Source organism: Rhincodon typus, chromosome 38, assembly GCF_021869965.1.
Source record: "Rhincodon typus isolate 14 chromosome 38, sRhiTyp1.1, whole genome shotgun sequence".
Lineage (NCBI taxonomy): Eukaryota > Metazoa > Chordata > Chondrichthyes > Orectolobiformes > Rhincodontidae > Rhincodon > Rhincodon typus.
Window position 1 is genome coordinate 8,057,926 of NC_063369.1, and position 26,712 is coordinate 8,084,637.

Genomic DNA, 26,712 nt, shown 5'->3' on the forward strand with positions numbered 1-26,712 from the left:
TGGATGAGGCATCAGTGGGGCTGACGATGCCAATGGAAGTGCCTCATTGGAGTGTCAACGTCCTCAGGAGTGGAAGGGGGGTGGTGGGCAGATCCTGCAACAGCGTCATGGGAGAGGTGACACCCAAAAATCTCCTTGAGCATGGACCATGAGAATCTTTGTGCAGAACACTTATTGATCGCCGTATTATTTTAATAACCAGACTTCACTCTACACCACAATAGGCTCTTGATACCACAGTGTTATTTTGGTTGGAAGTGTGCTGTTACTGTGGGTACTCCATATGTTTGGCATGTAGTTGGTGTTCTCTGCCCAGCATGTGTGCTCTGTTGGACAGCGTCACTGCTGCTCTGTTTACTTCAGAACTGTCTCTTATGTTGCATCATTTTTTTTCCAATTCTGTTCAGCAGCCAGGAAGCCGTTCTGTCAGTTATTGGTTACTGAAATGCCTGGTTAATGGTTGCTAGTCAGTAACCTCATTTATTAAGTGTGGTTAGGGGGCTTGCTAGCTGCTGGAACGTAGGGTCTGACTGTAGAATGTGGGCAATAGAAAGCTTGCTTAAGCAGGATCAGTTAGTTAGTGCAATGAAGTTATTAGGCAGCTATACTTTCTAGTTAACAACAACAACTGACATTTATATTGCTCCTTTCAATGTAGTAAAATGCCCCAAGTTTTGTCAAACAATGGTGGTATCACCGCCCATAACGAGATATATGGTCAGACAGTTGGCCAGATAGGTAAATTTAAAGAGATGAGGCAAGGCAGAGAAATAGAGAGATGTACGGATGGAATTCCTGAAGTTGGCGCCCAGGCAGTTTAAGATGTGGGCTCCAATAGTGGCGTGATTAAAATCAGGGGTGTCCAAGAGGCCAAAATGAGGGAAGTGCATTGTGTCGAAAGTATATGATACTGGAGGAGATTACAGAGATAAGGAGGGGGGTAATGAAGCAATTGATTGCGGATTTTTAAATCAACTCACTGAAGTCATTCGCTTGATATGATCACCAGTAAATTGGTTAATTAGGTAATTCTGCCATAGGTTGATGCAGTTATTAAATTTGACGATTAATCTGATCATCCCTCACCTTTGGTGTTGTACTACCCTTAACGGACTCCGCATGTAAATTGGTTATTAATTAGAAACACGGGTGAGGGGTGATGGATAAAGGTACGAAGTAAGATGAGTGATTTGGTGGTGGGAGAAAATCATTCAGTTGTAAATTAATAGAGGCAAAGAAAGAGGAAAAATTAAGTTGATCAATATGAACCAGGGTTGTTGTGACTGCTAGTTGTCTAATTATTATGTTAAGCAGATTGGTTAGAACAGTGAGCGTCTGGTTGGAGTCTGTTAACTTTATGTACACTCAAGGCGTTTGCTTTCTCACATGGGCTCTGTTAATACAGGCATCTCAACAATGTATAATGTATAAAAATACATTGGCTAAGTCAGTGTTTTGCAAGTTGCTGAGTGATTTGTATTCAAAGGATATTAAAATGCACAGCACCTTGGTTTCATTGTCTCCGTGTTGGGGGGTGGGGGGACGGGAGGAGGAGAATCAGCCAGGAACGCTTATTTTTGCTCACTATCCAGTGATCTCTCATAGAAGGTGTGTGTGTGTGTGTGAAAGATTGGGGCCAGGCCTGACTGCACCACAGTGCTTTGTTTACATTTCTTTCCTGAATTTCTTCATTGTTTTGTGGGACATAGGCATCATTGGTGAGGCCAATGTTCAATGTCCATCCCTAATTGTTCCTTGAGCCAATCGGCCATTTCAGTGCCCACTTAAAAGTCAACGACATTGGAGTGGGTCTGATTCATATGTTGGCCAGACCAAGTAAGGACAGCAGATTTCTTTCCCTAACAGGGAAGAGTGAACAGGATGGGTGGTAAAAGGATCAATGATAGCTACCATCATTGAGATGAGCTTGCCTATTCCAGCTTTATTGAAACCCCATGGTGGGATTTGAACACTAACCTGGGCTTCAGTTTTAACAGTTCAGTGACATTGTCACAACATACCATCTCTCCGTGGCTTTGTTAGTCTGTGTCACTATCGTTTTTTAATGATTTGTGAATCTGTGCCTCCATGATCCATTGGCTCCTCTGTCCCACTTGGACTCTTCTCATCCAAGGAGGGGAATTTCCTCCTGAGGACCCACCACCACCAACTTACACTAGCCTGTGTTGAAAATCGTTTGCCACTCACCAGTTCTCTCCAAGTTGCAAACCTCCCATTTGCATTCTGTCGCAGTCTCAGTATACGGAAACTGTTGGGTGATTTGATGGTGCAGCATGTTTGAGAACTTGCCCACAGCCTAGCTCCATCTCATTTGGCCATTGGTTTGGCACCAAAGTTGGGCTGGCGCAGAGTGGCATTGGCAGGGATCTCAGAGCAGGCTGTATGCCCATCCTTTGTCTGGGTTTTGCAGCAAGCGTTGTGGGGAAGGAGAAATGGGAGAGAATGCAGGGAAGAGGCTGACCAACATAAAAGGTGGAAAAGAGTATAAAATGGTATGTGCAAAATGAATCCTTACTGTCAACTTGGTCATATATAATACCTGCAAGAGTTTACTGGAATAAACATACTTAAAACCTCTAATGAAAGGAGGTGGATAATAAAAATCCCTTTAGTTCATTCATTCATAAATGTGCAATAACAATTTTTTACATATTTTCATGATAATTCTTTGAAGGTATTTAATTAAATAAATGCTACAATTCCACTTAGCATAATGACAGATTTTATTTTGATATTTAACTTTATATAACCAGGTGATATCTTGGTAAATCGTGGGTTGTAAAAATTATTTCAGAAACCTCTTTTTCTTCTGCCACAAAGAGGTTCGATAGTGTTAATGAATTATACCAACTCTACAGCAAATCTTGTTTGGCAGTGTGTTCTTAATGATGAAAAAGGTAAAGGCTAACTCTCTAATCACTTCATCTAACCCCCTAGTCGCTCAAACTAACTCTCTAGTCACTCAATCTAATTTTCTGGTCGCTTGGTTTCTTTCCTGTCTTCCACCCTATGGCAGACCTTTTTTTGTCTCTTGTTCCTTGCAGAAAACCTATTACATTTCTAGTTTTTCTCAGTTTTGAGGGAGTGTCACCAACCTTAAATGTTGACTCTGTTTATCTTTGCAGAGATGCTGCCTGACCTGCTGAGTATTTCTGGCCTTTTCTCTTTTTATTTTAGATTTTCAGCATCTGTGATACTCTTGTTTCTAACAGATCTAGCTACAGTAGTAGAATCCTGGAGTAATACAGTGCAAAAGATGGCTATTCTGCCCATTATATCTGGACTGACTCTTTTGAAGAACAAACCAGATAGTTCCATATCTCCTGTTTTCCCATATTCTTGTAATTTTTCTCCCTTGAAATATTTATCCAATTACTTTTTGAAGGCTACCATTTAATCTGTATCGACCATCCTACCTGATAGTATACTCCAAATCCTGACCACCTAGATAATAGATTTTTCCTCATGTTGCCTATTTCATTTGCCGATCATCTTTGTTTGGTGCCCTCTATTTATCACAGTTTCAACCATTTGGAAATAGTTTCTCTTTATTTACATGACTTAAGCCCTTTTATAACTTTAAAGACTTCTATCATATCTCTTACCATTCCTTGCTTTAAGGAGAATGATCGCAGTTCTCCAGTGTACCAACTTAACTATTCTCCCTCATCCCTGGACCTAATTCAAATCCTCTGTCCAAAGCCTTCATGTTCTTCCTTAAGGGTGATTGCCAGAATTGGACTCAATACTCTAGCTGTCGATAAACTAGTATTTTATAAGGTTTTGGTGTACCTCTCAGGATTTTATGAACATAAAATATACATCTTGTACTCAATGTCGCTATTTATAAAGCCCAGGATCTCAGAAGCTTTATTAACTGCGATTTTAACCAATTTTGCCATCTAGAAAGACTTGTACACAAGCACCTGAAGATTTCTTGTTCTTGCACACCCTTGAATATTTTATTGTTGCTCCTCAATTTTCTGACCAAGATATATCATTTCATAATACTTGAATTTCATTTGCCATGTGTCTGTTCACTCTTCAAGCTTGATCCTTGAAGTCTGTTCTTCATTTTGTCTCTTTATTTCCACATTTCATGTCATCAGGAAAATTTCAAAGAAATCTTCTTACCGCCAAGTCCAGGTTATGAATGTACGTCAAAAACAGGAGTGAACATATTCTTGAGCCTTGGGGAATCTCCACGGTACACCTCCTCCTGTCTGCAAACAGTCATTCACAACTCTTTTTTTAGTCTCTTGTCAATTTTGTATAAATACTGTCATTGCCCCTTTTAACCAATGGTCATCCACTTTGCTAGTTCAGTTGTCCAATGTGCTACAACAATCAATACCTTCATAGATTTTATAAATTGCTATGTAAATCAGCATTTCACCTCCAAAATGATAAACCAGTGCCAATTGCTTTTTTGAATGGCTGGTGACATTGAGGTCCGAATTGGGTGTAAATGTAATTATTGTGTGATCATGACTTTTCTGATGAGAAAACATGCTTGTAATCCAGAGCCCTAGGCCAATATCCCACCATGGCAGACGTGAAACTTGAATTCAATAAAATCTGGAGTTATAAGAAAAACTTGTCTAATGGTGCCCAGTTAACCATTGCAGGTTGTCATAAAGATGCATCTGCTTCACTAATGTCCTTTACGGAAGGATCTCTGCCATTCTTACCTGGTATGGCCTACATGCGCCTCCAGACACACAGCAATGTGGTTGACTCTGAATTACTCTATGAAATGGCTGAACAAACCACACAGTCCAAGGGCAGTTAGGGATGAGCCACTTCCCAAGAAAGAATGACAAAGAAATCACAAATTGGCTTTCTATTTCAAGACAGACTTGTATCTTAACTCCATGTCTCAAGAAGTTTATCTGACAATTACTACAAACCTCATTGCCCTCAATTCAATGAACCTTACCAAAAATACTTAATCGGGGCAGGCACAACATATCAAACAGTAAGAGTCTGGGGTATATATTCTGAGGAGAATTTCAAAGGTGGCAAGAAAATTAGGGTGATGAAGAGGTTGAGGGAGAATGTTCCACAGAGTGGAACTGCAGCATCTGCTTTAACACTGGGAGGGAACTGTACTTAAGAGTTAAAGACAGCCAGTGGCCTAGTCATTAGCAGATAGGTGACAGCCTTCCATTCAGATTGACAGAGATTTGAGTAGGTAGGGTTCATCCCTCTGTTGTGGAGGATAGTACATATTTGTAAGAGGAAAGGAATGTGCAAGGAGAGAACTTTTCTTTTCTGGTGCCTCAACTGGGCTAATAATTACACACGAGTGCCATTGAGAAGTCCAGCTGAAGTGGAATGGGGCCTGAAAATAAGAGGAGAGACACCTCAAAGTAGACAGACCAGGAGAAGCAGTAAAATATCCTGCAAACAATCTGAAGATATGTAAATGGAGAAGCAAAATTGTAAAGGAAATATAAATTATTTAATGGAGTTTTATCTTTCAATGACAGAAATACCAAAGCAAAATTCTTATTTGAAATGTAAAATTAATTGAGGTATTCAGTTGTTGGGAATGAGGGATGGGTTAAATGTATATAGATATGTTTTTGCAGGTGCTGAGAGTTAGTGTTTCTCAACTCAAAAGGTTTATGCTGGTTACTTGCTCCATTGGCTTCAATGTGTACTGACCAACTTCCAGAGCTTTCTTGGGTAGGAGAGGGAGAGTGTACCCTTTGGTTATTTTCAGATGCATTTTGTACATGTTATTTAAAAGAAATTAGACACCGTTCTGGCCCTGAAGTCAAAGCACAGAAATCAGTGCATGCAAGGCTAAACACTTCCATCCTTGTTGTATCCTTTATTGATGTTCTTACAAAACTAACTCTGGACATTTATTGTTCCCTGGCAGCAAATAGTACAAACTTCATGTTCCCTGAAGTATTTGGTTGTAGCTGTTTCCTTTAAATCTGTGACTTTTTCTTGTAATGTTTTACCTGATGTGCTGCGATGACTTACTTCCTTCTTGTGTGTGTGTGTGTGTGTGTGTGTGTGTGTGTGTGTGTGTGTTTGAGTGAGTGAGTGAGCTGCGCTGTCAAAGGTTCTGTGCCCGAGGACCCACATGCCACCGACTAATCTATACATGGTCCAACATGGCAGATGTACACTTGTCTGGCCCATTGAGTGTCACCTATCCTTCACCCTCACTCCCTTTGTCTCCTGCACTCTATTTTGATTTCTCCCCTCTCTCTCTCTTTCTTTCTCTTGTGGAGCCAAATGTTGAATTACTGGCAGAATGATGCTAAAGAAAACCTTGTATGAAGTGAAAGCTCTGTAATGACATTTTGGCGAGAGCATGTTGGATGACAAGTCTATGGCTTCTGGTGAATATTTTCCTTCCTATTTTCTTCTTTGTTTTTTTTATTCTTTCAAGACAAAAATAGACAATGAATCGGAATATGTGAATGTTTTGCGGAAAGCAAATCACAGAAACAGAACACTTTTAACCCATGCGCTGCTGAATAATCTGGAGCTACAGAGCTGAAGGAGTCAGGGTTAGGTGAGGTATGTACTGTTGTTCATTCCATGCTTATTTATTTGAAACAGATTTCTGGAGTTGGAAAGATGCCTAACCTGACTTTAAAAATATGTAGATTTGAAATTGAGTCCGTGCAATCCCAGTTATGAATTTAATGAGCCTGAAAGATTTATTATTTAGTCAGGAGTGAACTGTAAGGGATACTTGGAGACAATGAATGATACCTGTGTGGCTGGGGGCTGTTAGCTCAGTTGGCTGGCTGGCTGGTTTGTGATGCTGAGTGACCCTAACAGTGTGAGTTCAGTTCCCACTGAGGTTGCCGTGAAGGTCCTGCTTCCTCAATCTTCCCGTCAGTTGATGTGTGATGACCCTCAGGTTGTGCTTACCACCAGTTTTGTCTTTCTCTCTCTCTCTCTAGTGCAAAGCTAGCTCTCTAGAACTATGTGATATTTTCACTTGCTTTTCCCTTAGATCATAAGTCCAGACTGAAAAAGAAAGCTACTATTTGCGGAGATGAGCAAAACCAGTGGCCCCCAATGTAATATGAATTAGAGAATTCAGAAGGAACCTCTTTGCCCAGCAGTGAGTATGTTTCATCACCATCTTTAGGGGGAGCAATATAGAAGTGTATAAAAAGGAGTTAGATCAGGAATCAATGAAGGAAGCTTTGAGTACAGTATGAAAGCTGGTATGGACCAGTTGGACTGAGTGGCATTTTATCCTATGTATCTCAGGAATATTTAACTTCTTTGCTCATCTTATTCCACTTTCTTCCATTTTGCCCCCTGGCCCATTCAAGGTTCCTGAGGTTCTGCCGTGCTCCATGCCCAAGTAGGAGGTAAATGGCAGCTATTCATGTTTCCTATCCCCTTGGAGATTTGACCTGGCTATTATCATCCTTGACACAACTCAGAGATTCATGACAATGAATATTGGAGTGTGGATTACAGGAAGAACTCACAACTTTCAGAATTTCTGATTCTTGATCCAAGTACTTTTTAAAGGTTGAGAAGATTTTTTTTTGCTTCAACTACACTTCCAGTTGGTGCTTTCAGACACCCACCACCCTCTGGGTGAAAAAGGTTGAAAACATTTTACCTCAAATATATATTGGCCAGGACACCACAGACAAGTTCCCTGTTCTTCTTTGAAAGAACGCACTGGGATTTTTTTTTTACATTCACCTGAAAGGCTAAATCAGACTTTAATGCCTCATCCAGAAAAGATGACAATCCAGATGCACTCAACTGGACTTTTCAATTTTGATCTTTGTACTTAAATTCTGAAGGGGGATTTGAACCCATAACATCTGAGTCTGAGATAAGAATGCTTACGTTTTCGGCCCAGCTGATTCATGTCAGCCCTCTTCTTTTCATCCTTGTGGAGGTTTTGATGTGGACAGGACTGATTGAATATAACTGCTTATGTCTGAACAGTTCCTTGCAAAAGAACGCTTATCAGCTCATGTAGCTTCAATTTAGACTGTGTGGAATTGATGTACCAAGGGATGAGATGCTTCCTCAAATGTGCATACTCGACAGTGATACAGGAAGAGAACATTGTGCTCAATTGTGGGGGATTCCATATGTCGAGTAAGTGTTGGTAATATCCAGTGTGTAAGCAGCTGACAGCCACAAGGTTTTTCCGTTTAAATTGCAAAATATTTTCTTGGCACCTCACACACCTTCCAGCAGGGAAGAAGGCCATTCAGTTGTCTCCTTGGAGCCTATTTCATCTTTATCCTGGTACATCCTTCTAATGAATCGTCATTGACAGTTACCTCCATTTCTCTCTCCATGGAAGCTGCCAGACCTGCTGAGTTTCTCCATCACCTTTTGTTTATGTTACAGATCTCCAGCATTAGTAACATATTATTTATATGTCAGCATATCCTTATATTCCGTTCTTCCTTTGTCTAACTTCTTGATTGTTTCAAAATAATTTGGCTTGCTTACCTTCAGGAAATAAATTGCCACAAGTTGGGTTTGTCGCAATGAATGAACGAACAGCTGGACATGTCATTTGTATTTTGTAGCTGGTTCCCTCCAAGTATCTCATCTGCCATCCTATGCACCGTTTGTCTATCCACATCTGTTGAAGTCAATACTCTCACCCCTCTAAATGTGGACCTCCTATACTTCCCCGGTCCTTTTTTTATTCTTTTGTGGTATGTGAGCATCATTGACGAGACTTGTAATATATATCCATAGTTGCCCTGGAGAAGTTAGCATAAGACCATAAGACCATAAGACATAGGAGCAGAAATTAGGCCTTTCGGCCTATTGAGTCTGTTCCACCGTTCAATCATGGCTGATAAGTTCCTCAACCCCATTCTCCTGCTTTCTCCCCGTAACCCTTGATCCCCTTGATAATCAAGAACCTATCTACCTCAGTTGGTGATTAGCTGCCCCATAAGCCACTTTGGTCAGTGGGGTGTAGGTACCACAATGTCCTTAGGAACAGAGTTCTAGAATTTTGACCCAATGATGTTGAAGAAACAACAATATATTTTAAAGTTAGAATGGTCAGTAGCTTGGAGGAAAACTTGCTGATAGTGGTGTTCCCAATGTGTCTGCTGCCCTTGTCCTTATAGATGGAAGTGGACATGGGTTCGGAAAGTGCTGTTGAAGGATGTATATAGGCCTCTTTTTCTACTTCTGTGGTTTGCTGCTAATTTTTGTGTAGTCACTGTGCAAAAAAATCACAGCAACCAATTTATATGCAGCAAGGCCTCACAAAGGAGTTAAACAATAGTCAGTCTGCTATCATGTGGGGGCTCTTGGCCTTAGGGTATCACCTGGCCATTCTTCAAATCATGCCAACTTAAGGGATCTCTCTACATCCACCTGATCAAGTAGTCACAGCTTCAGTTTTACATGTAACCTGATGCAGCACCCATCAGCACTGGCATATATGCAGCGGTTGCAGATTGGAGCATTAACTCTCAGGTTTTCTGTTCCATGAGGGAGAGACAAGGTGACCACAGCTGAATGTCATCAAGTACTCTCCTTAGTTGTTTCTTTTTTATCCCCCCCTTTATTCTTTCATGAGATGTAAGATCACTGGCAAGTCTGCATTTGTTGCCCAACCGTAATTGACTTTCAAATGAACAGCTTGCAAGGGCCATTTCAGAGTCAACCACATTGCTGTGGCTGCGGAGCCATGTGTAGGCCAGACCAGGTAAGGATAGCTGATTTTCTTCCCTAAAGAGCATTAGTGAACCAGATGGGGGTTTTCTCCCCTTCCCTCTCCTCCCTTCCCCTCAAACCACCATCACTGAAGCTAACTTCCAAATCCAGATTTATTAGTTGAACTTAAATGCTACCATCTGGCATGGTGGGATTTGAGCCCCTATGTCCAGAGTGTTAGCCTGGGCTTCTGGATTATTAGTCTAACAACATTACCACTATGTAACCACCTCCCCATAAAACGCAGCAGGCATGACTAGTATTCTATTAATGCATGTTTCTTTGAGAGAGTAATGTTTTTTACTATTAACCTGTTGTATAAATCTTATAAAAACTTGACCACATTAACTAGGTTGGGTGGGGTGGCGGTCTTGTGGTGCAGTCAAGCCCCATGAACCACAGAGGTGTGTCATAACTTATCTGGACAATTTGATTAAAAAAATTTCCCAGGCCAGGGGTAGAAATGATAGGTCATTGTTGTTAATCCCATCCTCAGTTTTACATTCAGCAACCTTTATTTAAAAAAAAGTTTCATTAAATATTAAATGATTTGACTGATGCATTTGAAGACAGTGGTCTGGAAGCTTTGGTTGCGGGATTCACAGCCTCTCGTCTCAAGGACACCGTTTGTCAGCTATGCTAAAAACATGCTCATGCAGGAGGAGGAGTGATCCACAAGGTGTTGTGGGATGTGGCAGCCCACTCCCCTCCTAGACGTTGTTTGTGTCCCAACAGCTGGCTAGCCATTTGTTACACTAAGTGTTACTTCAGTCAAGGAGCTGGGATGAATATTCATAACCCAATACCACTTGCTACACCAGTGCAGCAGCTGCCCTGTTCATTTGACAGTGATAATAACACATGTTGTGGGACTAAAATTAACAAAATACTCCCAGTTGTTGATGCTTATTTAGTGATTAACCAATGCATCTCTCTTTTTTTCACTCCCGTATAAACCTTGACATCGACATCCTTTGTTATGTGGTATTTTCTCGAGTTTTTTCTTGTCTTTTGTCAGACATTACACATTGAAAGGAACTTTGTGCTAACATTATATTAATTAGCAACGCTAATCAAATGATATCGCGTCTGCTTCTGATTACAACAGCTCAGTCTGTCCTTATGAAGCCCAGATTGCACACTGACTTCAGTCTGAATCTGACTGGCTGTCTAATTGCAATAGCATGCACTGGTGATGTGGAAATATCTTTTAATTTTCAAACTCAAACCTGTTATAATTATTTTGGAGAGAGAGAGAGACAGGGGGAGAAAGAAAGAAGACTTTGATGACATTGAACCTGTCTGTGCTGAAATGTTGGTACTTGCATTTCTATACTGCCTTTGCACAACCTCAGAATATCCTCAAATAATCCACAGCCATTGAAGTACTTTCTGAAGTGCAGGCACTGTTGTAATGCAGGAAACCAGGCAGCTAATTTGTGCACAAGCTTTCACAAAGAGGAATATGAGAATAGCCAAATAATTGGTTTTCTTAGTGATATTTCTGCTCATGATTGACTACTGATCCATTGAAAAGTCTTTCCCTCTTTCACTCTGTCTCTTTTGTGATCTCTTTCATTTTTTCTCTCATTCTCTCTTTCAATCTGTTTCTCCCTCTTTCTGTTGTTCACATTCTTTTTCTTCCACTGTGCCTTTCTCTTATACTGTCTCCTTCGTTCTCTTTTTCACTCTCTGCTTCACTCTTGCTCTCTCTCTCTCGCTCATACTTTCTCCATCTCTTTTCCCTCTGATGTACAGCTTCATGGCATTGTCATAACCTCGAAAAGCTTGTTCTCATCAGTTGGTTTGGACACTGAATTATTCAACCATGGTAACTAATAGAATTGAGTTCATTGTTGATTTTGTTTTTTAATGTACCATCATGCTAAGTAATGCCAAACTGTGATCATTAGTTACACCTTGAACCACCATTTTCCTCCTTTCCTCCAACAAATCCCACCCCACCCCACCACCACCATTAAGCCCACCATGTGACGCGATATCATTTGATTAGCGTTGCTAATTAATATAATGTTAGCACAAAGTTCATTTCAATGTGTAATGTCTGACAAAAGACAAGAAAAAAACTCGAGAAAATACCACATAACAAAGGATGTCGCTGTCAAGGTTTATACGGGAGTGAAAAAAAGAGAGATGCATTGGTTAATCACTAAATAAGCATCAACAACTGGGAGTATTTTGTTAATTTTAGTCCCACAACATGTGTTATAATCACTGAGAATACAAAATCCAAATGCAACTCCCATATCTAAGATTGGCTGCATCTGCATGGACCAGACACCGAACCTGGAACATCTTTGGTCACTTGTGAAACCTAGATAAACACATAAGGGAGATAGTTATAGATGGTTATGATGACGCTGGAGGTTGAAACTGACCAGGGGTTAGGTTGTCTGGATCGTTGAGACTAGCACAAACTGTGCCACTAGTACCTGCATGGGCTATAAACTTGTGTCAGGCAATATCGAACTGATTCGGCACAGACTCTGATAACAGTATGGAGATAGTAATAGGCCATTCATCCCATCAAGCCTGCTCTTCTATCAACTAGATCATGGCTAATCTTGTGGTTCAACACCATTTTCTATGCTATCCTTTGGTGTCTTTCACATCAGAAATCTACTCCTCTTTATCTTAAACGTACTCAGCGAATGAATCTTCCACAACCCGCTGGGGTGGAGAATTCTAAAGGCAAGTTTAGTTCCTCTGATGACTGCAAACATCGTTCACAAATAAATATAAAAACATTGAGAGAATGCTGTGTTGTTGAGTTCAGTGATCCTTGATAATCCTTTAGACAGCTGGAAAACATCTGCACTCAACAGAGCATGGAATGGTAGTGGCTTACTAACTTGCAGAATGCCATTCCTATTCAAATGTTGGTGAAACAGATTTGAAAATAACTCCATAGAGGCTGGTATCCCATCACCAAGTCACCCTTTATTTGCAAGTCAAAAGTCCTTGACACTGGTCCAGCTCCCTCAGAGCCAGCTCTCAGCATGTCAGAATGTCTAATAATCTTCCTTTTATCTGTCAGCCAGGGCTCCCTGATTGGACTAAATTAACAGCCCCAATCAGGGAAGTCATATTCAACAAAGTCTACCTGGCTGACCTCATTACAATCACTACATCCCTGGTATCTTTTCTTCCTCCTATGACATTTTATCAGCGGGTCAGGTCCCTCCAACTCTGCACAGATATGGGTGGCATGTAATGCACAAGAGCTCACCTCCTGTGCCCGGAGGATCTCGGGAGAAATTCACTGTCTTTTCAGCAGCAAAGGGATGGCTGCAGCAAGATCCGCCATGTTCATTTCAGATTCAGAGGTCCGTGCAATGCTTAATGGAAAGGAGATCTCACAGGTTTTGACAGCCTTTCCGACTGTTGCGAGGAGCAAGGCTCCCGCATGTTTGCGAGTTTGTGGCTTTAGTATGGTCCATGCACTTACTCATGATCATTGAACCTACCCGAACTTCACACATCACTGGTTTTGACCTTGCACCAACCAAGCCTCTTCCCCATGGAGGGCAATTTCCTTGGTTCCTACACCAAACTTTGTCCCCTGTAGTAAACTAAGATCTGCTGGAACTACCGCAGAAGCTGCATGAGGGGTGGTCCTATATTCGAAGGGAACCGGGACAGTTTGTTATCTAGCAAAGCTGTAGGCTGTTTCTTCAAGCCTGGCTTCAAAGTTTGGACTGTTCTTTCTGCCAGGCGATTGGATGATGGATGATGCGGAACCGCCCTTATATATCGAATACCATTCAACTTGAGGAAATATTTAAATTCTTAGCTGGTAAACAATGATCCATTATCTGTGACCAACTCTTCCAGGAGTCCATGTTTTGCAAATGATGTAAGCAGTTTTTCTATCATCGATCCTGTGTTTGACGAATGAACTCTATGCACATCCAACCACTTTGAATGGGCGTAAACAATGACTAACAACAATGAGTCCATGAAAGGACCTGCATAGTGACATGTAAATGAGTCCTGGATTTATCCACTATTGCTATGAATGTGGGGAACTGCTGGTGATAATTTTTGTCCTTGTTGGCGCTCTGGGCACTGCCCCACCAATGCGGCTATGTCTGCATCCAAACGTGGCCACCAGGCATAACTTCTCATCAGCATCTTCATTTTGGAGATCCCTGAATAACCCTGGTGAAGTTGAGCCAGTATCTGCCAGCAACCGTTGATTGAGATAATCATTCTTTCTCCCCATAATAATATACCTTCCTCTATTGTGATCTGGTTTCTCTGGGTCCAAAAAGGTTTCATTTCTGGTGATGGCACTTTGGATTCTCCTGTCACTACCAGCTGTTTCAATTTTACCAGGATCAGATCTTTCTGTGTCTGATATTGTCATCTGTGACTGGAAGTGTGTCCAGAAAATATAAAGTCATTATGGACTCTTCTAGTGGCAATTCTACTGATGATGTATCTGCCAGTGGGAGGCAGCTCAATTCATTTGCATTTGTTACATGGCCTCCTGGATGGTGTTACAACTTGTAATTATATGCACTCAGTATGAGAGTCCACCGCTGAATTTGGCCTGAAGGTATGGGTGGCACTGCCTTGTCCTCTTTAAGTAGACCTAGCAGGGGTTTGTGGTCTGTTATTATTGCAAATTTACATTCATAAAGGTACTGGTGGAACTTGCTGACTACAAGTATGACCACCAAACCTTCCTTCTCTATCTGTGCGTATTTATTTTCTGCATTAGCCAAAGTCCTGGATGTATATGCTATGTTCCTCTCCACTGTGCAACCTATGAGCTAATACCAACCCAGTGCTGTGCAGGGAGGTATCACATGTCATTACCAGATCTCGCTTGGGGTCATAGTATACCAACACCTTAGAGATGATAGCTGTTTCATTATTTCTCTGAAAGTTATTGCTTGGCTACACAACCATTTCCAAAGCTGACCCTTGTTTAGGAGTTGATACAAAGGTGCCAGGATGGAGTCCAATTATGTATGGACTTTCCATAATAACTCACCAGCCCAAGGAACGACCTAAGCTCCAGTACAGACGTAGAAGGCTGGGTCATTTTTGAATGCTCTCGCTTTATCTTCCCATGGTGTTACCCAGTCTTGTCGACTCTGTAGCCCAAGTACAGTTGGTTCTGATAAAATGCGATCTTGCATTATAAGAAAGTCACGCAATAACCACACCGTTTAAAGTGATGGGGACAGAATCATGTTATAGCCAACACAGATAGGGAAAGTTCATGTTCTACAAAGAGCGTTCTATAATTCTTCAATCGCGACGCTTAACTGCCCTCTGGGCAATTAAGGATGGGCAATAAATGCTGCTTGGTCAGCAATGCCTCGTCCCATTAATGAATAAAGCAAAAAAATGCCTGGAGCACATATTTTTTCCTTCTAAGGCATATGTCTGCTTGGGAGAAACATCTGATGACTATGTCTAAGTTTTCTAAGTGTTCTTTATTGGTTTTCTCTCTTATTTCCACATTATCTAGATAAATGGCAACCTGGGGTAAACTTTGCAAGATGTTCTCCATTGTCCACTGAAAAATTTCACAGGCTGAAGATACTCCAAGTGGCAGTCTAGCATATTGGTACAAATCCTTATGGGTATTAATTGTGGCATACTTCTTGGAATCCTCATTGAACTGCAATTGCAAGTACACATGGCTCATGTCATCTTTGTAAAGGACAGCTCCCCCCCAGCCAGCTTTACACATAAATCCTCGCCGGTGGAGATCAAAAGCTTTGAAAAGAACGAGGTTTTAAGCAGCATCTTAAAGGAAGAGAAAGAGGTACAGAGAGCCAAGGGCTTTACCAACTGTAAGCATGACCTCCAATAGTGGAGCAATTAAAATGCAAGATGTGTAAAAGGCCAGATTAGGGGAATGTAAAGATCTTCTTTATTCTTTGAAGGATCTGGGGGAGGGGGGAGCATTTTAGTCCATCTGTAATTGCCCTTGATTGTATAGCTTGCTTGCCCTTTCAGAGGGCAATTGGAAGTCAACTGTATTGCTGTGGATCTGGAGTCACGGTTAGGCCAGAGTAGGTAAAGACAGCAGATTTCTTGCCCTAAGGACATTAGCAAATTAGATGGGTCTTTACTACATTGGTGATGGTTTTCTAGCACTATTACAGCAGTGAGCTTTCTCAATTCCAGATATTTTTGATTTGAATTCAAATTCCAACAGATGCCATGATGGAATTTGAACCTGTGATCACGGGGTATTAGGCTGGCCTCGTGATTGTTGCTCCTGAATTGAGACCACACAGACAAATATTAAGAGACAAATCTCTCAATTATCAGGCATTCATGGTAAGATTGCCCATGAGATAAAAGCGACTTGTTAGTGCTCAGTGTCAAAACATTTCATTCTGCTGTATTTCTTTGGTCAGAAATAAAACAACTGATCCACCAACATTCATATTTCCGGATCTCTGCATTTTTCTTTCATAGCTGACAGTTTCTTGAGTCAAAAACTGTTACCAGTATGATATGGTCTGAGTGCTTTCCCATATATTAGCCCATGTAACATATAGTGTAAAGGCTGGGTTCTTATTGAGACAGAAGGCATGGTGGCTCAGTGGTTAGCACTGCTGCCTCACAGCACCAGGGACCTGGGTTTGATTCCAATTTGGCAACTGTGTGGAATTTGCATGTTCTCTCTGTATCTGTGTGGGTTTCCTCCAGGTGCTCTGGTTTCCTCCCACAGTCCAAAGACGTGCGAGTTAGGTGGATTGGACGTGCTAAATTCCCCATAGTGTCCAAGGACGTGCGGGCTAGATGGATTTCAGGGAAAGTGTCGGTCTGTGTGGAAGAGTCAGTATGGACTTTATGGGCTGAATGTCTTACTTCCATACTGTAAGGATTCTATGGCTTCATGTTAATTAACAACAGCAAGTACTTATATTGTTAGAAGATCGCAGACTTCCACATAGTCCAGATCCTGTACTTGCTGACTACATAAAGCAAATTTACAGCAACTGCAATAACAACATTTAGTAATGGTACAAGTTACTGAAGGTGAGGGTTTTATACTGGAATGTCATATCTTATGATTATCAAATGACTGTCTTAAAGATACACTGCCTGTCTGGTCTAGAACCTATGCAATAACACAATATCCCCCTTTCCCCTTTAAAGAATGGGAGTCCTTTTCCAATGAACATGAACAACGTGTTGTCTCTACACATTAAGATAATGCTTTCGTGGCCGTATGACAGAGCCATATCTCATTCTTAGACTAGTTGTGTAGATCCACTCTGTGGTATACAATCTGTTATTCTATATGGATGGGCATTACTTGTCATAGATGTCTGGTTTTTTTCTTGAAGTGGTGGTGCTGGTGTTATGGTTATGACAGAGTTATGCAACAGTTATGACAGACAAGCATTTACAGACATTACTGTCCAGTTACATTTGTTTCCAGCCCTGTCCTTCTAGCAATCAGCCAATGGAATATTATTTGGGATTGTCCAGAAAAATTAATAGGTGTGGAGGCAATAATCAGTTCCATAACTCTTTCAGCTAAATTTGTTTTGGTGAAATCACATTCCTTATCTTTCATTGGCACCTGGCTATCAAATGGTCAATTATTTCATCTGGCTGTTTCTGACACAACAACATGTACTGAAACCTGTGTATCCTGAAGTTGATTAAAACTTTAAGTTGATTTTCTAGTAACTGGAAAATTTTATCAGGATCTTGCTGCAATCATTAGAAATACTGGAGATTGTATTCATCTTAATCCTTTTTTCCCAAAGCAAAAAGTTTCATGGTCTGTCTTTCTTTATTAATTATTTGTTGATCTATGAAATGAAGAGTTTTTTCTTTGAATAATTGAAACTCCAACAGAAGATCAATGGAGTACCAGTCCATTCTTGGATGTTTGATGTCCATCCATACTGTGCAGCTTTATCATTGTTAAGGATGCCAGTTTACAAAGCATTTGTGTTGTAGTGTAATGGTTTTTTCTTGTTGTTGGCTTCACTCCTTTTGACTCTTCTGTTATTTTTGCTGCTTTAAAACGAGAGCTGAGCAGTACCTGTTTGTGGCGATCATAACAAAAGTGATATCAAAGCGATGGCATGAGTCCTTTTTGCTTTTGTCATGTCAGTTCTGAAAAAAAAGTGCAATCTACCAAAGTCTGAGTATAGAGAAAGTTTCTTTTCCTAGTATTTTTGGCTATGCTTCATCCAAGGATCAATTTACCACTTCAGAGCTCTCTTGTGGCTCTTCAAAAACCACAGTGTTTTGAATCAGACAAGCGATGGCCTCATTTTTAAAAAAAAGTGTATAAACATAAAACGTTCCTCCATAGCACAGCTACTGTTCTTCATTCTTAATAGCAAGTTGTAAACTTCAGCTCTAAACTCAGGTGCATGATAGGTGATGGTGAGCAAAAAAGAATTCTTCACAACTGCTATTGCTGTAATCACTTGTTCAGCTTTCACAACAAGTAGCTACCACTAGTTTTTATTGCTGACATGCTACCACCATGGCATAGCTTTTTGGGTCATACACTGCTGTCAGTATGATATGAACTGGATGCTTCTCCTTATGTTAGCCCATGTGGCATAAACTACAAAGACAGGGTTCTTGTTGAGACAGGTGTCTTGAAGTTTATTAACTACACCAACTGTTAGAAGATCTCAACCTTACATACAGTTTGAGATAGTAGTCACTGTTTACTGAATACAACAACTGCATTAACAGCAATGATAATGGAGCTACTTACTGAAGGTGAGGGGGATTCCTTTTGTACAGGAACACCATATGCTGTGATATCATCTAACTATTTTAAAGGTACATTGCCAGTCAGCTCTGGAATCTATACAACAATGCAAAAGTAGCATTAGTCAGCTCTTAATGGTTTATTTTTCTGCTACACTATTGGAAATATAATTTAAAACACTTTTTAATTTTTCTAATCTTGGTTTTGCATTTATACTTCAGAAAAATGTATCCCTTCTATCTGAATTTTCAGGTTTTTTTGAAATAATATTCTGGGTTAAAATTTCTTACAACATTTAATATCTTATATGCTTTAATCAGGATTAATTTAGCTGCCTGTTTCTTATTGATATAGAACTTGAATTTCTCTAATCTTCTACCATAACTCATCTCTTGACACTGGGATCAGTTCTGCTCTGCTCTGTACCATCCTTAGTGCCTGGGCTCACAGAGTTGGCAAAGATCTAACCTTGACATAAGATTGGATCTGTGGAAACAATAGTCTGCTGTTACTAATAGAATGCTATTTAGTCTTGAGGGGAAATGAAATAAGGATGGCGACTGACTCTGTCCTGACTGAGAGATACTGATAAATCAAACACAATTATCATCGTTAGTAATGAAGAGCACATTGACCCTCTGCACTTTGTCAATATATTCCCAGTTACATTGAATGCAATTAGAATTAGTCAAGCAATGGACAACCACTGTTTTGAGCACTATCCCCCTGAACAAGCATTTGATCACCTGTCCTGCTGCCACCTTACATGGCTTGTTTCACGTTGTACATTCATAGAATATACATTACATATATAGTGGTACCGCACTTTAGGAAGATGTGAATGCATTGGAGAAAGTGCAGAAGAAGTTTACGAGAATGGTCGTAGACTGGAGAAGTGGGTCTGTTTTCCTGAGACAGCTGAAGGAAGAATTGATAGAAGTTTTCAAAATCATGAGGGGTCCGGGCAGAGTAGATAGGGAGAAACTGTTCCCACTTGTAAATGGATCAAGAACCAGATGGCACAGATTTAAAGTGTGTTACCAAAAAAGCACATGCGAGGTGAGAAAACTCTTTTCCATGCAGCAAGTAGGGTGTTGAATATACTACCTGGAAATGTGCTGGAGCCAAGTTCAACTGAGGCATTTAAGAGGGCATTTGATGATTATTTAAATAGAAACAATGTGCAGGGTTATGGAGAAAAGGCAGGAGATTGGCACTAAGTCAAAATGCTCAGAGAACCGGGGCTGACACAAGGGGTCAAATGGCCTCCTTTGTCATTATAACAATTCTATGATTCTGTGATATGGCACACAAACAGGCCATTCGGCCCAACCAATCCATGTTGGTGCTTATGATCAAACACAAGTCTCCTTTCACCTTCACTCATCTAAATCTGCCGTTGTAAATACAATCCCATCTATTTTTTGCCTAATTTAATCTGTGGTATTCACCCCAACCACACCCTGCATCGTGACTTTCCATTCTCAATCCTCATTGAGCAAAGACCTTTCTTCTGAATTCCCTGTTGGATTTTTTTGTGACCATCTTATATTGACAGCCTCTGGTCTGATCTTCCCCACAAGAGCAAACATTCTCACTACACCCACTTTAACAAAACCTTTCAGCATTTTCATGCATCTGTTAAGTCCACCCTCAGCCTTTATTTCGAGAGAGGCATGCTCAGCCTGTCAATCCTTTCCCTGATATGTAAACCTATAGATTTCTGTATCAACCTTGTTAAATCCTCTCTGCACCCTCTCCAATACCTCTTATGCCATTCTCCATAAAACAATGAGTGGAATTGCATAGCATTAAAACTGTGTTCTGATCATTGTTTGGTATGAATTGTACATAACTTACCTGTTTCTTCTCCACAAATAAAGCTGAGTACTTGGCTTGCCTTCCCATACCTTTTTTTAGCTAGAGGCATAACTTGTAGCGATTGTTGTGTTTGCTTAGTGACAGCCCTGCAAAGTACCTAAAAATGGTTTTGGTGCATTAAAAATGTCATATAAGTACAAGTTGTTATGTTGTGGATCACAGCAGGTAAAGGAGAAAGCATACAAGGTCAGACAGAGAGAAGAGGCATCAAAATGGAATGCGTGGATGGTGTAACTGACCCCTAGTTTTCTTGAATTGATCAACATACTGTGCCTCTTACTTTTCCATTTTGGTGAAGGGTGCAAGCTCAAACTGTTAATGCTATTCTTCACCCCAAAGTTAACTTGATTTATTTTAGCATTCTGTGCTCTTTCAAATGGAAATTAAAGCTTCCTTACACTGTCCCCATTAAACACTGCCAGGACAAGGATAGAATGGGGTTAGATACAAACTCCCTTGACACTGTCCCCATCAAATACTCCCAGGACAGGGACAACACAGGCTTAGAGAGAGTAAGTTTCCTTCTGCTTTGTTTTCTTTTCTATCCAAGGAAACAGGGAAGTTATGTTAAATTCAGATCAGACATTGATTGGAACACAGTACACAGTTGTGTACAATTCTAAGGTGGTAGGGGGAGAGATTTTTTTTTAATAACTGGTTTGGAAACAAGGTAAAGATAAATCCTGAATCTTGGAAACACATTGAATGTTACTGTGTCCGTGAATTAGAGAGATAGGATTTTTCAATCAACATTTCCTGCTAGCCTGTGCATCAAATACTTCTTGCAATAGGAGTCATAACAATAACTTACATTTCTCTAGCACCCTTAATATTGTAAAAGTCCCTGACAGGAATCAAACAAAATTTGGCAGTGGTGGAATGAGATACATTAGGATAGCTGACTAATAACTTGGTCATTGAGGTAGACTGCAAGGAGAAACCCAAAGGAGGGGAGAGAGAGAGGAAGCGGGGGAGAGATTTATGGAGGAAATTTCAGACCTTCAGGTCAGACTCAGAAAGGCACTGCCAATAATAATGGAGAACTAAAATTGGGCACACTTAAGAGGTCGAATTGGTGGAGTGCAGAAATCTCTGAGAAGCGTGGGGCTGCATGCAATAATATTTATTGGATTAATGGAATTAATAAATGAGAGAGTCAAGAACTGAGGCATTGCTGGATCAGGAAGCAGTATCAGTCAGCGTGCACATAGGTGGTGGATTAATGGGACTTGGCAAGAGTTAGACTACTGGCCTGTGAAATCTCTTATTCTATGGACATCAAAAAGTTTCAAAACACTTCCAATGTTGTATTTTTTTCTCTGTGAGATGGGGTCATGTCAGATTCAGCTGTTGTCTTGATAGCTCACCTTTCTGCCGGGACTTTTCATTCCATTCAGCCTTTGTTTACACTCACATTTTACCTCTGGGGTGTGTTTTGCCAGTTCTTCTATTAAGCACTAGATGGTGCACTGTCATCAGACATGGTGTGTAGTCTCCAATGGCTGGGGGGATAGTGGGGTGGGAAATATGCATCTTGATATCTTACGTAGGCCCAATGCCAAGATCCATGGGAGTGCATTGTTGTCCAGCTGTAAGATTATCTGTGTCAGGATACCATCATATCCCACCCTCCCCCATCTGAAAAGCTGGTGTGTGGAAGGGGGAGGGTAGGAATTGGGATGCAGTGACAATTTGAGAAGGGAGTGGGGTCCAAGTGTGACTCGCCAGAGTTTACAGCGCAGGAGTACTTTCCATATATGATGTGGTCTGAGGGTTTTGTTGCTGTCATGAAGAAACCCTGGTCCGCATTGTGTGAGGTTACCTGTTGACTTGTGCCACTGAATTGCCAATAGCAGGAGCAGAACTGGAAGCAGCAGCATCCAGTTAATACAATGGGATGAACACCACCAAGACTGTGAAATCAAGGATGAGCCATAGGTGTGTTCTCCACTCACACAGTCATTACAGTCCTGAAGGAAGTCATTCTGCTCATCACATCTGTGTTGGCTCTCCACAGAGCAATCCAGTCAGTCCATTCTTCCACACTTTATCCCATTGCCCTACATATTTACTTGTTTCAAATATTCAATGAAATCATTGATCGACTTCGCTGCAATCACTCATTGTCAATGGGTCCCAGATCACTAGCATTTTCTGCATAAAACAATTCTTCCTTACATCCTTCATGTATCTCTTGCCCAAAAGCTAATATCTGTGTTGCCTAACCCTTATGCTGCCAGCTAATCTAAACAACTTCTCTTTGTCTACCTTAGCTAAACCTTGTATAATCTTGTAAACCTGTATCTCATTCATTTTGTTGTGAATTGGTAGTGGAGAACTTCGCACTTCCATGTTTGGTTAGAGATGAAGGAGCTTAACTCAGCAGGAAGACTGAAGCAAATGATGTTGCTTTGCCTGGTCATTACAGTTGGAACATACAGACAGAGTCAAGTGACCAACTACAAAACCAAGCAGGAGAGTGAGACTAGCTCTTTCAAAGGACAAGCACAAATGTAGTGGGCCAAATGGTCACCTTCCATGCTAAGAGGCAAAACAGAGTGAAACTCTATGGCAAAGGAAACCTCACTGCTTCACCCTTTAGCTATCTTTGCAATCCACAAGGTCACACGATGCTATGTTCCATTACTTTCCATTCAATCCTTGCTACTCCTAATATCATGTTTACACTGAATTTTAAATATTTTATAATCATCCTGTAAAGAGATTTTTTTTGTAGATATTTTTGTAGATATCTCTGTTCAGAGATGTTATTGCACACCTCTGGAGCAGATGGGATTTGAATTCAGGCCTCTTGGTTCAGAGGCAGGGACTTACCATTGCACCACAAGACAGTGGTAAAAATTAGTAATTCACTGTCAAAACCCAAGCTTGGACTAGTAACCTCTAGTTTGTTAGATTAATGCTCATCCAACTGAGCTATTACAGTAAATATAGTACAAGAGCAGGTGGGACTTGAACCCAAACCTTCTGGCCCATACAAGTTCATTTTTGGGATGTAAGCATTACTGGCATTTATTGCCCATTCATAGATTTGATAAAACTCAAGTGGGTAGTTAAGTGTTAATTGTATCAATTGAAGTTAAGCACATACAGGTGGAGGATATTGACTGGATGGTTACTTGTGCACTGATAAATAGATACGTGTAGAGTTGATTAGTTCAATTGGCTTGATGGCTAACGTGTAGTTCAGAATGATGTCAACAGTGTGGCTTCCATAAACATTGACCAAGTGAGGACAACAAGCTTCCTTCCATATTAGATATTTGCGAATCTTCTTTTGTTGCAACAATTTAACCATTTTGTGGTCACATTTTCTTTTACTGATGCCTTTTTTCAAATTAAAAACTGTACCCAAATTATTAAGGATGTTTCCAATGTTCCTGGAATTATTAGCAAAGCCTTCTGGATCACTCGACCTGTAACATGTCCACTACACCTCCACACTGTTTGTGTGCCATATTTCCAGTTCAAACAATGAGTGCTGGCTATGGGAGGCTTCAGAGCCAGGCCTGGCCTTTTCACAATGACCTGCATGCACCAGTGAAGAAGAATCATACCTGACTTGAAACATTAACACTGTTTCTCCTTCCATAGATGCTGCCAGAATTTGCTGAGTGTCTCAAACACTTGCTGTCCTTCTAGCTTTAAAAAAAGGAATTTAAATATAACACACTATAGAGGTGTACAATAGCATAGGTGTTATGTTCCTGGATTTATAATCCAACTATCTAGACTCGTGCAGCATGAATTTGAATCCCATCAAGACAGTTTGGGATTTGGCATTCAGTTCGTTTTTTAATTCGTTCATGGGATGAGGGTATCACTGGCTAAGCCAACATTCATTGCCCATCCATAATTGCCCAGAAAGAGTTAATCACACTGTTGTGGGTCTGGAGTCACATATAGGCCAGACCAGGTAAGAGTGGCTGTTACCTTCCCTAAAGGGCATGAGTGAATCAGGTGGGCTTTTCCTGAAAATTAACAATGGATTCATGGGCATCATTAGGCTCTTAATTTCAGATTTTTACTGAATTCAAATTCCAACGTCTGCCATGGCAGGATTCAAATGCAGGTCTCCAGAACATTAACTGAGTTTCTGGATTAACAGTCCAATGATAATACCGTTAGGCCATCAACTCCTCTGCAAGTTACTTGATAAACCTGGAATGAGAATACTTACGGTGACCCTAACACCAGGGACAGCTACAAATTAGCAAATGATTCATTAAATTATTTCAGAAAAGGAAATCTGTTTGCTTGTGCAGCCTATGCATGACTCTAGACACTTCCTGACTTGGTGAACTCGTACAAAACTCTTGTTAGACCTCACATAGAGCACTATGTACAGTCCTGTGAAAAATGTGAAAAAAGGAAAAATGTGAATTCGTTGAAGACAGTGCAGAGGTCGTTCACAAGAATGGTTCCGGGGTGAAGAATTTTGTTTTAGAGCATAGATTGAAGGAGTTGGGCCTGTTCTTCTTGGAGAGAAGAATGCTGGAAGGAGATCTGATTGAGGTTTTCAAACTCATGTGCAGGCTAGATGGAGTCGATAGGGAGAAACTGTTTCCGTTTGTAAAAGGAACAAGACCAAAAGGACATGGATTTAAAGTGATTTGCAAAAGAAGCAAGGATGGTGTGAGAAAAAACTTTTTCACTCAGTGAGTAGCTAGGATGTGGAATGGACTACCTGAAAGTGTAGTACGTGAAGGTTCAATTGAGACATTCAACTGGATAAGTATTTGGTTAAAATAATGTGCAAGGATATGGGGAAAATAGCAGGAGATTGGCATTAGTTAGTGATGCTTGTTCGAAGAGCCAGAGCAGGCACAATGGGCTGAATGGCCTCCTTGTGCATGGTAATACATCCGTGATTCTGTAGTATGGGCTGTTCAATCCTTGAGTGTATTCATGAAGGTGATTGCTCAATACTAGCACAGGAGTAACAAGGGATGGGCAATAATTGTTTGCCCTGTCAGTGGCGCTTTCATCCTATCGATGGAAAGGCATGCGCAGCATTCACCTACTGGAACATCCCTGAGTCTCCAGGAGGCCCTTTTTAATCAAGATCTTTAAATACAAAATCTGATTTTGTTAGTAATTCATTGAAGAGCAGTTTGTTTGGGGCTAATGATAATCCCATGATGAAAATGGAACAGAATGCAAAATGCACAGAGCAATCAGTCTTCCACTTAATATATGTCAATATCCAGCAGTGTCTTGTCAAGGGCTAGTGACAAAGCCTGGTTCGGGAATTCGGAAACATCTACTTTGAGAGTTGGGCACTGAATCGCACCCTCAGGGTTGTGGATTCAAGTCCCACTCCAGAGACATCAACACCAAATCCAGTTCACAAAATTCAACCCTTCTCACCTCCACCAAGTGCTGTACTGAGGGAGTGCAGCCCTGTCAGAGGGTGTTGTCTCTTGGTTAAATTGTGAAAACAAGGCACTCAGCTGGATGTAAAATATCCCATGGCGCTATTTCGAACGAGAGCAAGGGATTCTCCCCAGCGCCAATCCCTCAACCAAAATAACTAAAACAAAGAAAAAACCCAGATATTTGGTCATCATCTCATCGTTGCTTGTGTGATCTTGCCATGCACACAGTGGCTGCCACGGTCCTCACTTTATGGTGGTGACTACACTTCATTGGCTATAAAGAGTTCAGGGTTGACCTGAGATCAGAAATGCAAATGCGGAAGAACTGCTGCAAATTAACTGGCACAGACGGCCACAGGCTGATGTTCCTGAATATTGAACAGAAGGCTTTTGGTAGCAGCAGGAGTTTTATTCTGTGAGAGTCGATGGTCTGACTGTGGGCCCCTCAAAGGAAGGTCAGGTTTGGGCCTTGGTGTCTTGAATTGATGCTGTTCTTGGTTTCTTGTCATTTTTTGTTGAGTCTGCTCAAATCTGCATGTCTCAACATCTTGCCCAACTTGTCATTGTTCTTCAACACTGGTGGCCACAGTCTGAGGCTGTCCTTGTCTTCACATTTGAAAACCAGTTGTTGAATGGTGCTCAGATCCACCTTCCCCAGCTACCTTGAGACCCCTCTCCCAGCCACAGTCGATTATGTGTCTACTACTTAGGGAAAATAGGGCCATAAAGTAGCCCCTCGAGCCTTTTGTTTATTTGTTCAGGGATGAGGTTAATAGTTGTTGTCCTTTAAACAGTTAAGAATCAAATCATGGGCCTGGAGTCACATATAGGCCAGACCGGGTAAAGATGCAGATTTCCTTTCCCATATGGGTTTTTATGACAATTAGCAGTGGTTACACAATTGCCATTAGGACAGATTTTTATTGAATTCAAACTTTGCTATCTGTCATAGTGGAAGGT